This window comes from Panthera pardus, unplaced genomic scaffold (assembly GCF_024362965.1).
Source record: "Panthera pardus isolate Hobbes unplaced genomic scaffold, ASM2436296v1 HiC_scaffold_13, whole genome shotgun sequence".
NCBI classification, from domain to species: domain Eukaryota; kingdom Metazoa; phylum Chordata; class Mammalia; order Carnivora; family Felidae; genus Panthera; species Panthera pardus.
In genome coordinates, this window is record NW_026526688.1 from 58,854,343 (window position 1) to 58,867,986 (window position 13,644).

Sequence of the window (13,644 nt, forward strand, 5' to 3'; positions counted from 1 at the left end):
TGATATTTTAACAGACTGATGGGTGGATAGATGGGTATACAAAAATGCAATGGGTGTGAGACATCAATTTTATTCTTTTTCAAATATTTTTTTACTTTTTTATTAAAAAAATTTTTTTAATGTTTATTTACTTTTAAGAGAGAGAGAGACAGAGAGACAGAGTGCGAGCTGGGGAGGGGCAGAGAGAGGGAGACACAGAACTCTCTTTGTGGGGCCTGAACCCACAAATTGAAACATCATGACCTGGACTGAAGTCGGAAGTTTGACTGAGCCACCCAGCCGCCCCTCTTATTCAATTTTTTTAAAGTTTATTTACTTATTTTGAGAGAGAGAGAGAGAGAGCACTAGCAGGGGAGAGGCAGAGAGAGAGGGAGAGAAAGAAGCCTAAGCAGGCTCCACACTCAGCCCTGAACCTGACGCAGAGCTCAAATCCATGAACCGTAAGATCATGACCTGAGTGGAAACCAAGAGTCCAACACTTAACCAAATGAGCCACTGAGGTGCCTCAACATCAATTTTATTCTTCATTTTTTTTTAAGTAGGTTTCATGCCCAGTGTGGAGCTCAACACAGGGCCTGAACTTGCGACCCCAAAATTAAGACCTGAGCTGAGATCAAGAGTCGGATGCTTAACTGACTGAACCACCCAGGCACCCCTTTATTCTTAATTTTTAAGTAAAACATTATGTTCATTATGACATATATATATATATATATGTACATATGTATATACATATACATATATGTATATGTATGTATATATACATATACATATATACATATATACATATATATATATATATGGCTTCTACAGTTAAAAAAAATAAAAAAGAAGAGGGGTGCCTGTGTGGCTCAGCTGGTTAAGTGTCCAACTCTTGGTTTTGGCTCAGGTCATGATCTCACATGTTGTGAGTTCAAGCCCTGTGTCAGGCTCTGTGCTGACAGTGCAGAGTCTGCTTCAGATTCTCTCTGTCCCTCTCTCTCTGCTCCTCCACCACTAGCCTCCCCCACTCAAAATAAATAAACATTTAAAAATAAATAAATAAATAATAAAAAGGAGAGCTTGGTGCCTTCTATATCTGATAATCTTTTATGTGGATACCCATATAAGAGAGGACAATGCTAGCTACCATAACAAATTAATGCAGACATTTTAATTTTTTTAATGTTTATTTATTATTGAGAGACAGACACAAAGTGTGAGAAGGGGAGGGGTAGAGAGAGGGGGAGACACAGAATCTAAAGCAGGCTCCAGGCTCTGAGCTGTCAGCACAGAGCCTGACGCGGGGCTCGAACTCACAAACTGCGAGATCATGACCTGAGCCAAAGTCGGTCGTCTAACCAACTGAGCCACCCAGTCGCCCCAATGCTGACATTTTAATGGGTCAATATTATAAAAGTTTATTTCTTGCTCATGAAGCAGTTCAGTCAAGTTAGCTGTCCCTGTCAGGTGGTTTTCCTCCCCGCAATGATTGACAGATCCAGGTTTCTTCTACATCGTGGCTCTGTTATATCCCCGAGGGCCTCATTATCCAGTTATCCGAGGGGGAAGAAAAAGTGGAGAAAGCACACACACTTCATGAGAAAATCTGGCCTGGATGACATACATCTCTTTTATTCACATTCGATCAGCAACGGTTAAACACCTGGCCATACCCAGATGCAGCGTTAGTAAAGTGCCTGCCTGGATATCTGCCGCCTACCTAGGACACATTAATGGTAAGGAAATGTGGGCACAAACTTTTGGTGAATACCTACCTATCTCTGTTCAACTTCAAAAGAAATACAAAACTATTAACAAAGATTTTTTTTAATGTTTATTTATTTATTTTGAGAGAGAGACAGTGAGTGAAAGCAGGGGAAGGGCAGGGGGTGGGGGTGGGAAGAGAATCCCCAGCAGGCTCAAAACTCAGTGCTGAGCCCGACACAGGGCTCAATCCCACAATGGTGAGATCCTGAGCTGAGCTGAAATCAAGAATTGGATGCTCAACCAACCGAGCTACCCAGGCACCCCTAGCAAAAATTATTTTTAATGAAAATATTCAATGCTATTTTCAAAAGAGCACTCTCATATACTGCTTCTGTCAGCACAGAGCCTGCTTTGGATCCTCTGTCCCCATCTCTTTCTGCCCCTCCCCCACTCGTGTTTTCTCTCTCTCTCAAAATAAATAAATAAATTTTTAAAAAATTTTTAAAAAGAAAAAAATTTTTAAAAGATAATATTCCAAAATATTTTAAAGCTTTAGTATTGAGATGTTGACCATAGTTATTTAGAGTAATGAAAAATTAGAATAGTGAAAACATACTACTAAGAGAATAGTTATGTTGTCAAATGGCATATTTATGCAGTCATTGAAATATTTATGAATCATTTTAACAGTATTTGTTATAAAGCTTAATTTTTTAAGCAGTTAAAAAATTGTATGTGTAGTATATCTTAATTATGTAAAAAAATATAAGAAACATGTAGGAAAACACTGAATATACTAAATATTTGCTGAGTTTGCTCCTAAGAGGTGGGATATAGTAATTATCTTTTTATTTTTTCACACTACTCAAATTTTCTAAAACTAATGTATATTATAAATTTATATTCAGAAAAAACTAACTTAGAGGGTGAGGAGAGAACAGCCTTATACAAGATAGATATTATTGGCAGAATTTGATTGGATCCTTCTAGTAACTGCTCCACCTCCTATTTCCAGGCTGTTTTCCCTATTCTTGATCTTGGCCGCTGCTTGTGAAGTTCCCTGTAACATCAACTAGTAAACTGGTATCAACTGAGTTTGTTTTTTCCAACACTGCCCTTTGTTGTTGTGTCATTTACTATTTCCTGACGGTAACAATAGTTGCTCAGAATTTTAGGTCTGATCAACTCTGTGATACTCAAAGAATAAAATGGTTGGAGTCATTATTTTAAGGAGACTGATCTGGAGCAGGGTGTCTGGAAGACTGGGGTATGATAATGACTTACATATTTTTTATACCTCTTTGATGTGAATATCAGGAATGCTGACTACATGATGTCTACAGGACTCTTCAGTAGACTGTGAGCTCCTGGAACAGAGCAATTGCATTATCTTGGTTTCCCCGGTGCCTAACATAGCCCTGACACATAACTGCTGCTTAATAAATGTTTCAAACAAATAAATGAGGAAAGGAGGAAAGGAAGGATGAGTAACTATTTAATAATGGTGATTGCTATTCTGAATACTAATGCAGATCAGCCACTCAACTAATATTTAGTGAGCAAATATTGAGTGCTTGTTTGTTCTAGTAACTAGATTCCAAGATATAAAAATTGGATTGGTGAATCAGTTTCATCCAGTGTATATGTGAAGATCTGGGACCCTTTGAAGGCTTTTTAAGATGTGTTTGGATCATCCACCTAGTGCTAACTAAAGGCTACACAGTCTCAGGGCTACTGATGTCCATTAAGCATAGTCAGGCAGACCAGAGTTTGGTTACTGATTAGTCAGGTAGTTTGCCAGGGTCAAGTGGTCACAGAGAGGATTGTGTGTGGTGTCAAAGGTTAATGTAACAGCTCATCTGCAGCCCATCAGTGTAGCAGCCGCCTGGGATCAGCTCTGCCTGAAGCTTCTGCTGCGTTGTAATCTGGCAATTTAGACAAAAATTATCCTTTCCCATCTCTCCATTTCCTCCAGATCTGGATGTCCCTAACTGGGTCTTCAATGATCAATAGTTCCTGAAAGGAGTCCTTTTTATAGGATAGGCTGGGTATCTGAATGCCCTATGGGCTCCGGGCCTTCTCAAAGCTGGTGTCATTCTCCAGAGGTGGGCAATGGCCTTAGTCACCAGGATTCATCTCATCCTTGATTGCTAGGATGAATGATTTCCCCCATTCGGAGCCCTATGAATTGATTTGTCTAAGGATGTAATTCTTACATCTGTGCCACTTTATGTGGTTGTCATGCCCTGAATACTGCTTCAGTGCCGACTATGGCTGTGTCCCAAGACCTGTGATCCAAGTGGCATCCTGTCTTGTCTTTAATTTGCAGCAGCTCTCATAACAAATGCAGCAAGAAGTGTTTATTTAAGAAGCTAGATGACATCTGTGGTCTTGAAAGCATGTAAAAATTTATTATTTAATACTTTTTAAAAATTTCTTTCATCAGGAGCTTAAAGTTAGCTGAATGATAGCATCAGTCACTCTTAAAGAATACATGGGAAGGCTTGATTACATATTCTTTTATTAATCCATGTTTCACTAATGACGAGGGACCATAAGGCAGGCTGAGCGCAAAATACAAGCTAGTATTACCACCCCTCCCCCCCATGCCCCAGCACCTCACACCACCCCACTCCCTTGTGGGATGTGTGTGATATCCCTCAGGCCCTCCTGGCTGCCCAAGAACAAAGGAAAGGAAAGAAAACAAATGGTTAAGTGATACAGATCACAGTCCTACAGTACACGAATATCCATCAGTTTACAAATATCTTAGTAAGTTACAAGAAAAGGCAATCTTATCAATAGCCTAATCTTCAGAAACCTGTAGATTCAGTTTCCTAGAGCCCCAACATCATCACCCCTCCATAGTGACCAAAGGCAAGAAGGAAATGGCAGGTAGAAATAAATTTCCTTATAACCTGCATCCCATAGACAAATACTTGAGGCAAATGTGGAGTATAACATTTCTTCAGGAAACCCCTACTGTCTTAATGTTAATTCCTTACTAGAGGGAAAACAACCTTAGCTTGACAACAGCAAGACCTCAGGTATCCTAGGAATCGTCTTTGGCATATCAAAGTCCTTTTGGAGGCCTTCCTTTTGTCTTTACCTCCCCAACTCCATGTTATATAACCAGTCATTCTTCACAACTCCAGCACAGCTCTTTCTGCCCACTGGTCCTGTCCCTGTGCTTTAATAAAATCACCTTTTTTGCATCAAAGACATCTTCAAGAATTCTTTCTTGGCCATCAGCCCCAAACCTCATGAACCCCCACCATCACCCCAAAACCTCATCACTAATAGCCTACAACCTAAACCCAGCAACTTCTGGCTGTAGAAGAGTTCTACATTTCATTGTGACTACTGCAGCAGTGTGTGTGTGTTTTCTCAAACTGTATTGTAGTTAGGATCCTTGTCTTTTTTTTATCATTTTATTTGGTTTTAGAACCTGGAACTATGCCATCTTGACATTTATTTTACTTGTCACTCTATAATTCTGGTAGCCCGTATGTGAATTGTCATTCTTTAGAATCCTACAGAGCCATGTCCATGTACCTTCTTTTACAAACATTTCTCACTAAATATATGTGTGTGTGTGTGTGTGTGTGTGTGTGTGTGTGTGTGTGTGTGTGTGTATGTGTATGAGTTATTTAAGGGAAAATCAAAGGTCCTGCCTGATGTGGGAAACAAAGGCAGAAGGAAATGTACATAAAATTAAATTTACTTATAACCTGCAGCCCAATGACAAATACTTGAGGCTGGCAGAGTATATGTAAATATATATATTCATTCCTCCAGAAACTCCCTACTGTCTTAATGCTTTTTGCTAGAAGGAAAAACAACCTTAGCTTGACAATAGCTAAGCCTCCAGGTTCCTGTGAATCTTCTTCAGCATATGAAAGTCCTTTTTGAAACTTCCCCCCTGGCCTTTACCTCCCCAACTCCCAAGTGAGTAATCAGTCACTCCTTGCAATCTCACAATCTCAGGGCAGCTCTTTCTGCCCACAGGTCCTGTGCCCATGCTTTAATAAAACCACCTTTTTGCACCAAATATGTCTCAAGAATTCTTTCCTGGGCATAGGCTCCAAACCCCAGCATTTTCCACATCACTAGCAATCACCAATCACTTCTTTCTTCATATAGAGGATTTTTCTACAGAAGCCCACCAGCACCAACACCAACAATAAAACATCTGTTTTAAGGTATGGTGATGATAATTACATCACCCCGATTTGGCAAAAAAAGAAAAATAATCCAAATAGATATAATTTTCTCCCCCAGCAAGGTCAGCAATCTTATACAAATCTATGGACATATTGTAGCTTAATCTGAGGGAAACTTGGCTTTGTCTCACTAACACACTTTTATTTCTTAAAAATAAGAGGCAGGGGCACCTGGAAGGCTTAGTCGGTTGAGCATCCGATTCTTGATTTCGGCTCAGGTCATGATCTCACAGTTGTGAGATACAGCCCTATGTCAGGCTCTGTGCTGACAGCATGGTGCCTTCTTGGGATTCTCTCTCTCCCTCTCTCTCCCTGCCCCTCCCCCCAAATAAATTTAAAAACATTTTTAAAAATAATAAGAGACAGACTACTGTAGAGGCTGCTTTTAGGCAACAGGCTTGAGCAATGGAAACTTGAGCCAGGCAAAAGGACCCACAGTGACCACCAAGCTGAATGCAAACAGGCTTAGTAAGTGACCCACCTGGAAATGTCCATAGGCTCTAACCAATGGGCTACTTACACCCAGGCACAGTTCCCAAGATTACCAAAAGAAGGGAAAATTCCATAGCTTCCCATACTTCCTCACTCCACCCTATAACTATAGACCCTCACCATCGCCTCATGGCAGTCTCTCCTTTGCTGTCCTGCCCACTGCTCCCTTGCCGTGTATTCGATAAACTTCTGTCTCTTTTGTTCTGCCTCAGGCAGATCTTTTCACCACCCGTGCCCCGAGCCCCCATCCAGTCAGAGTGCACCACAACCACTCAATTGGTAGGTGGCAGGTTTAATAAGCAAGGGAACTCACACATGAGGCTTGTCTTGGATGGCTGCAAGACAAGCAGATCTCTGCAACTGCTTGCCAGAATCTTGAAGTTTATAGAGAGACCTTATATGGGCTTAGTCACATACACATCCAGATGGTCTCAACACCACATTACTATCTTAAGGCTATGTCCTTGGTGCAGCTGCTAGTGTGGAAAGGCAAGCATAATGCACACTCCAAGGACAGAGGAAAGGATGAGGAGCCTCTGATTGCCCAGCTCTAGCCTGAGAGTCAAACAGAGGTCACGTCCTTTCAGGACCTCCTCCCACATCCTGGGAAGCAAGAAAGTTATTTTCCCCCAAGTAGTGACAAAGAAATCTGTCAACCAACTTAAAGAAGGCAGCTGAAAATAATTAATTGTTGTATAGCCTCATTTCCTCTTTTTTGGAAAAAAAGGGACCCAAAGCTCTGTTCACCCTCCTGATAAGGGGATGTTCAAAGGCTATATCCAAAAAGATGCATCCTTTACATATGAATTTCCTATGTTAATTCATATAGAATTTTTAAAAACACAAGTGTTTCTCTGAACTATAGATCTCATTCAGTGCAATTACGTAGCTGTCTAAATCCCACTGATTGCTACAGAGCCAATATTACATAGTGTTGAGAGCACTCTGGACTGTCAAACTACTTGGCTTTGAATTCCACCTCCATGCTTGCTGTGTGAACTTGAACAACCCATTTGACCTCTCTGAATCTTAGCTGTCCTAGCAAGGATTGACATGAAGATTAAATCAGTCAATACATGTAAAGCATAAAGAAAAGTACCAGTGTATGGTAAATACTACATTATTATATAACAATTTGATACGCTAAATCTCACTGAATTCTGTCAAAAAGTCAAAAATTGCTATATCTGTGCCTGTATAAATAAAATACTTGATGATAATTGAAAACTTTTATCAATAATTGCTTTGTTTCAGGATGGTGAACACTGATACTTTAAAGAAGTACACCAAATTTGGTAAAATCAGTTCCATAAAATTATTGTGGAATAAATGTGCAAACTGAATGAAAGACACTAAATTTCAAACGTTGAATTAAAATAGAAACTTCATTTACATTCTATCAAAAATGGTTGCAAAATTATCTTAACCATTAAAAAAAAAAAAACCAAAATTACATGAACTATTTTTTTTAACGTTTTTATTTATTTTTGAGACAGAGAGAGACAGAGCATGAACAGGGGAGGGGCACAGAGAGAGGGAGACACAGAATCGGAAGCAGGCTCCAAGCCATCACCCCAGAGCCCGACGCGGGGCTCGAACTCACGGACCGCGAGATCGCGACCTGAGCTGAAGTCGGATGCTTAACCGACTGAGCCACCCAGGCGCCCCTACATGAACTATTATTCAGGGCAAAGTTTTGGTTGTGAACTTGAAAGTATGCATAGTAAGTGGATTTTTATGGGTTTCAGTTGCCAATCTGGTAGGATTCAACTAAAAATAGCAGTAATAAACCCTCTAGTTAACACAGCATATTAAAAATATCCACTTTCCTCCTCTTTGTATGATACCTCACTAAAACAAAAACTGAGGAGGGGCGCCAGGGTGGCTCAGTGGGTTCGGCCTCCAACTCTTGATTTCAGCTCAGGTCATGATCTAGAGGTTCTTGGGTTCAAACCCCATGTCAGGCTCTGCACTATGAGCTTGTGATTCTATCCCTCTTCTCTCTCTGCCTCTCTCCTGCTCATGTGTGCTCTCTCTCTCAAAATAAATAAATAAACTAGGGTACCTGAGTGGCTCGCTCAGTTAAGTGTCTAACTCTTGATTTCAGCTCAGGTCATGATTTCAGTTTGTGAGTTTGAGCCCCATGTCAGTCCCTGTGCTGACAGTGCGGAGCCGGCTTGGGATTCTGTCTCTTTCCCACTCTCTCTCTACTCCTCCACCACTCATGCTGTCTCTGTCTCTCCCAAAATAAATAAATAAACTTAAAAAACTGAGGAGGTAAAGAAAAAAAAAGTTAGGAGGTATAGACCCACAAGAACAAAGATAAGAGGAAAAGAGACAACAGAAAAATGCCCACAAACATCTAGAAACTGGGGATGCCTGTGTGGCTCAGTCGGTCAAGCGTCTGACTTTGGCTCAGGTCATGACCTTGCAGTTTGTGGGTTCAAGCTCTATGTCAGGCTGTGTGCTGACAGCTCAGAGCCTGGAGCCTGCTTCGGATTCTGTCTCCCTCGCTCTCTGCCCCTCCCCCACTTGTGCTGTGTCTCTCTCAAAAATAAACATTAAAAAAATTTTTTTTAATCTAGAAACTGAATGACATGTGTCAGTTGTGTCCCCACAAAACATACATTGAAGGTGACCTTATTTGGAAATAGGGTCTGTGCGGATACGATCAAGATAGAATGAGGTTATAATTGTGGGAGACACTTTTAGGCAAACAGACTTGAGCAATGGAATACAGAAAGGGCTATGGTGACCACCTGGCTAAATACAGACAGGCCCATCAGGGGACCCAACCTGAAATATCCATAGGTCCCAACTGACCAATGGGCTATTGACAACTAGGCACAGTTACCAAAAAAGGAACTATTCCATACATGACCATACCTCCTCACCCTCTCTCCTTAAAGGGCTCTTGGGTGTCTCAGTCGGTTGAGCATCCAACTCTTGATTTCAGCTCAGGTCATGATCCCAGGGTCATGGGATTGACCCATGTTACTCTCGTGCTCTCTCTCTCTCTCTGAAAAAAAAAAAAAAAGGTGTGTGTGTGTTTTAAAGTAGCCCCCTCCCACTGTTGTCTCTCCCCTGCTGTTGTTGCAACAGTCTCTCCCCTGCTGTCCTGCCTGTCACTCCCTTGTGGTATATTCAAATAAACTTCTACCTCCTCCTTTGTTCTGCCTTGGGTGAATTCTTTCACCTCCCCCACCACTGGCTTCCACCCAATCGATCATTGCCCTACATTTGGGGCACCCATCCGATAGGGAGACATCCCATTTAGGCACCCATTAGAGTGGACCCTAATGTAATAACGTGTCCTTATTAAAAAGAGGGATATTTGGGCCCTGGGAGAACACCATGTGCTGATGGAGGCAGAGACTGGGGTGATGCATGTACAAGCCAAGGAATGCCCAGTACTGGCAGCAACCACCAGAAGCTGAGAGGGAGTCATGGAGCCCACAGAGTCCCCAGGAGAAACCAACCTTCTGATACCCCCCCTTTTTTTAATGTTTTTTTATTTTTGAGAGAGAGAGACAGACAGACAGACAGAATATGAGCAGGAGAGGGGCAAAGAGAGAGGGAGACACATAATCTGAAGCAGGCTCCAGGCTCTGAGCTGTCAGCACAGTGCCCAAGGTGGGCTTGAACTCACAAACCATGAGATCATGACCTGAGCCAAAGTTGGAGGCTTAACCGACTGAGCCCTCCAGGTGCCCTTCTGGTACCTTGATTTCAGATCTCTAGCATCCAAAACTGTGAGAGAATAAATTTCCATTGGTTTAAGCCACCCAGTTTGTGGTAATTTATTATGACAGCCCTAGGAAATTAATACAGCACTAAACAGATGGACTGATGAAGACTCATACAGCCCAGAGGAAAATGAAACCCAAGTGTTTTCAGAGGCAAGGCCTGGAAGCAACCTAATTGACACTGCAAAACCTCACAAAGGCTCAGGAATTGAAAGCAGCAGATATCCCAGATGGTGTGAGCTGAAAAGAGAAGGTTAAAAGTCCTGGAGGCAATTAGATTCCTAGATTCCCCACCACACCAGACAAGGTCAGGGAAACATTCTCCACTTGCACATTCCCAACCTGGAACCTGCAGAATTATTTCTTTTCTGAGATATCAAACCTGAAGGACCATGATTCAGGGATACCAGCCACAGCTGAAAACAAAGATACCATATGGAATAGAGGTTTAGGTGAAGGTATATATACAGAAATTATCAAGATTTCCAGCCTCCTTTCCCCTTTGGGCTCCAAGAAAACTGGTAAATCCCCCAAGCAAGTAATGAGAAGGTTACTCTCAGGAAGAAGACAAATAAGTGGGCCCTTGCCCCATCATCTTACAATTTGCTCAGCAGATGACAAGCCCTTGCCCGTGTCCCCAAAGCACCTTTGTAGAGCAGGGCTTTTATATATGAATTGACACCAAGGACCACCACACAGCTGAGAAATGTCTCTTGCATAAAGGACAGAGAAGCCACATATAAACAACCAACCGAAAAAAGACTGAAAAGAATCAACATCAATGCAGGGTTATGTAGAAAACATTTTAAAAACTCTATAATTTATGTCTTCAGACTTAAGAGGCACTACATCCATTAAAAAAAAAAAAGAACATGATGCTATAAAAAGAACAGAAAATAAAAAGAGCACTTAGAAATTAAAGTACAAGCTTACCTCATTTTATTGCCCTTTGCTTTATTGCACTTGCAGATACTGCATTTTTTTTTTTTTAACAAATTGAAAGTTTGTGACAGCCCAGCATTTAGCAAGGCCATCTGCGCCATTTTCCCTACAGCATTTGCTCACTTTGTATTTCTGTGTCACATTTTAGTAATTCTCAGAACATCTAAAACTTTGTTGTTATTATTATATGTGCTATGGTGATCTGTGATCAGTGATCTTTTTTTTTTTTTTAATTTTTTTTTTTACATTTATTTATTTTTGAGAAACAGAGTGAGACAAAGCATGAGTGGGGGAGGGGCAGAGAGAGGACACAGAATCTGAAGGAGGCTCCAGGCTCTGAGCAAGTGGTCAGCACAGAGCCTGATGCGGGGCTCGAACCCACAGACTGTGAGATCATGACCTAAGCCGAAGTCGGACGCTCAACCAACTAAACCACCCAGGCGCCCCTGATCAGTGATCTTTGATGTTACTATTGTAATTGTTTTGAGGTGCCAGGAACCAAACCCATATGACAGCAAACTTAACCAATGTTGTGTGTGTTGTGATTGTCCCACTGACTTGTTGTTCCCATCTCTCTCCCTTTCCTCAAGCCTCCCTATTTCCTGAGACACAATATTGAAATCAAGTCAGTTAATAACCCTACAATGGTCTCTAAGAGTTCAAATGAAAGGGAGAGTCTATCTGTTAGAGTAGGCAGGTAGTTAGGCTTTCCCATGATGCCTGGAGGTCAGCAAAGGGGAAGTCAAGGCCCTTTATCAGAAAAGTTAGCAACCTGTCCTAGTAGCATTCCATAAACAAGGCCACAGGAGCCAGATCAAACCAGACAGACCCAAGATAAAGAAGGCCAGAGACCCTGACCAAGTAGGGGAGAAAAGACATGAAACCTTGTTCTCCCAAAAATTCCCTACCTGAGTAATAAATATTCCACACCTTAGTTAACAACAGTCAATACAGGATAGAGACCAATCCTGGAGGCAGCTCTCCCTAGAGGTTGCCCACCCTCACATCTACAGAGTGTACTCTCTCTTTTATAGACTCTTCACTTGTGCCACTCAACCAATGTGTCTGGTCCATCCTTGATTTCTTTTCTTGCGATGACACCAAGAGCCTCCAGCAACATCCCGGGCATGGGCTGGGCAAAGGCCTCAGGGCCCAGAGATCTCCCCAGTTCACCCAGCAACATATTTTTGTGACCACAAAAAGACATGTTGAGTGACACTCTTCATCAGTGAGTTTCCAACTCTTACCTCCCTTGTGCTGGAAAGTTGGTCAAGAACCATACTTCCTTGGGGCACCTGGGTGGCTCAGTTGGTTAAGCCTCTAACTTTAGCTCATGTCATGATCTCATGGTTCATGGGTTTGAGCCCCACATTAGGCTCTCTGTTGTCAGCACAAACCCCAATTTGGATCCTCTGTCCCCCTCTCCTTCTGCCCCTCCCTTCACCCTCCCACCCTCCCCCCACAGCCCCACCCCCAGCACGCACTTGTGTGCCCTCTCTCTCTCTCCAAAATAAATAAACATTTTTTAAAAAGAAGAAGGAACCATACCTCCTTTGTTCTACTCTTTCTTTCCAATCTACCTGGGAAGGAGACAGTCTGGGAGCATTTATGAGAGACTGATTTTCAGCTCCAAAGAAGAAAGGCACACTTGCTCCATCCCATAGAAAGGTGTTCTTAGGCAACTAAGAACCTAGGGGAAGTGTCTGAGGTCATTCCTGGAGATGTGGAGCAGTCCTATGGGGAACCCCCTCTCATGGTAATTAATTTCTGGCTCACCCAGGGATGCACACATAAGGATTGATCGATCATCCAGGGATCTGAGCCCCTGTGGCAGTTTCACACAGCTGCTGGGAGAAACTGAGATACATAGAAGAGTGATTCATGGCCACCAACTCACCAACAGTACACCAAGATCCATTACATCAATCCCTAGGTGACTAATATTCCCAAGCTGTCTCTAGCTCTGCAAAATCTGTTTCTTAGGCATGGGACACTCTGACCTGACCTTCACCTCTGTCTAGCTTCAGCTGCTTCCTCTCATTCTTATTTCCGAAATATTCTTTGTTGAGATGTTGCCCCTAGAGGGGGCGCTAGGTCCCGTGAGAAGTTTTGCCGGCTATTGCAAAGGTCCTGGACGATTGCCCGCCTGCTCAGACTGTTGTATCTGTGCAAGATACCATAAAATAGGCTATAAACCAGTTTACTCCCTGGCAAAGGACCCCAGCTATTGAGATTTCCCCCTGTGAGTCTGCCTTATTCACCACTTAATTAAATGTGACTCAACCCAAATAATTCAGGGATACAGAGATTTGGGGGGAAAAAAGGTTAGTTTCACAGGAACTGACAGCAAAGTGGGACAGATCAACAGATATCTATGGGTCAGACAAGAAATATTCAATGAAAGGGACTTCCAACCCTGGTAGCCATTTTTGGTCACCAACTGTTTGAGAGGCCTATCAGAACAAAGACAGTGGGATATTCAGAGAACTTGGAGTCATGATGATGATGCCTATTCCCAAAGTATCCACCCTGGGACATCAGAGCTAAATTAT

The 13,644-nt window shown here is 42.1% G+C and overlaps 1 long non-coding RNA gene across 1 annotated transcript in view; it reads right to left on the bottom strand.

Annotated features, from left to right (window-relative positions):
* LOC109262428 (uncharacterized) overlaps window positions 1–9,413 on the bottom strand; it is a 203,686-nt gene extending 194,273 nt beyond the window's left edge. The window contains exon 1 of the long non-coding RNA XR_002077777.2: window positions 9,291–9,413. This is a non-coding gene — a long non-coding RNA (uncharacterized LOC109262428). The remainder of the gene's footprint in view (window positions 1–9,290) is intronic.
* Between the last annotated feature and the right edge of the window lie 4,231 nt (window positions 9,414–13,644).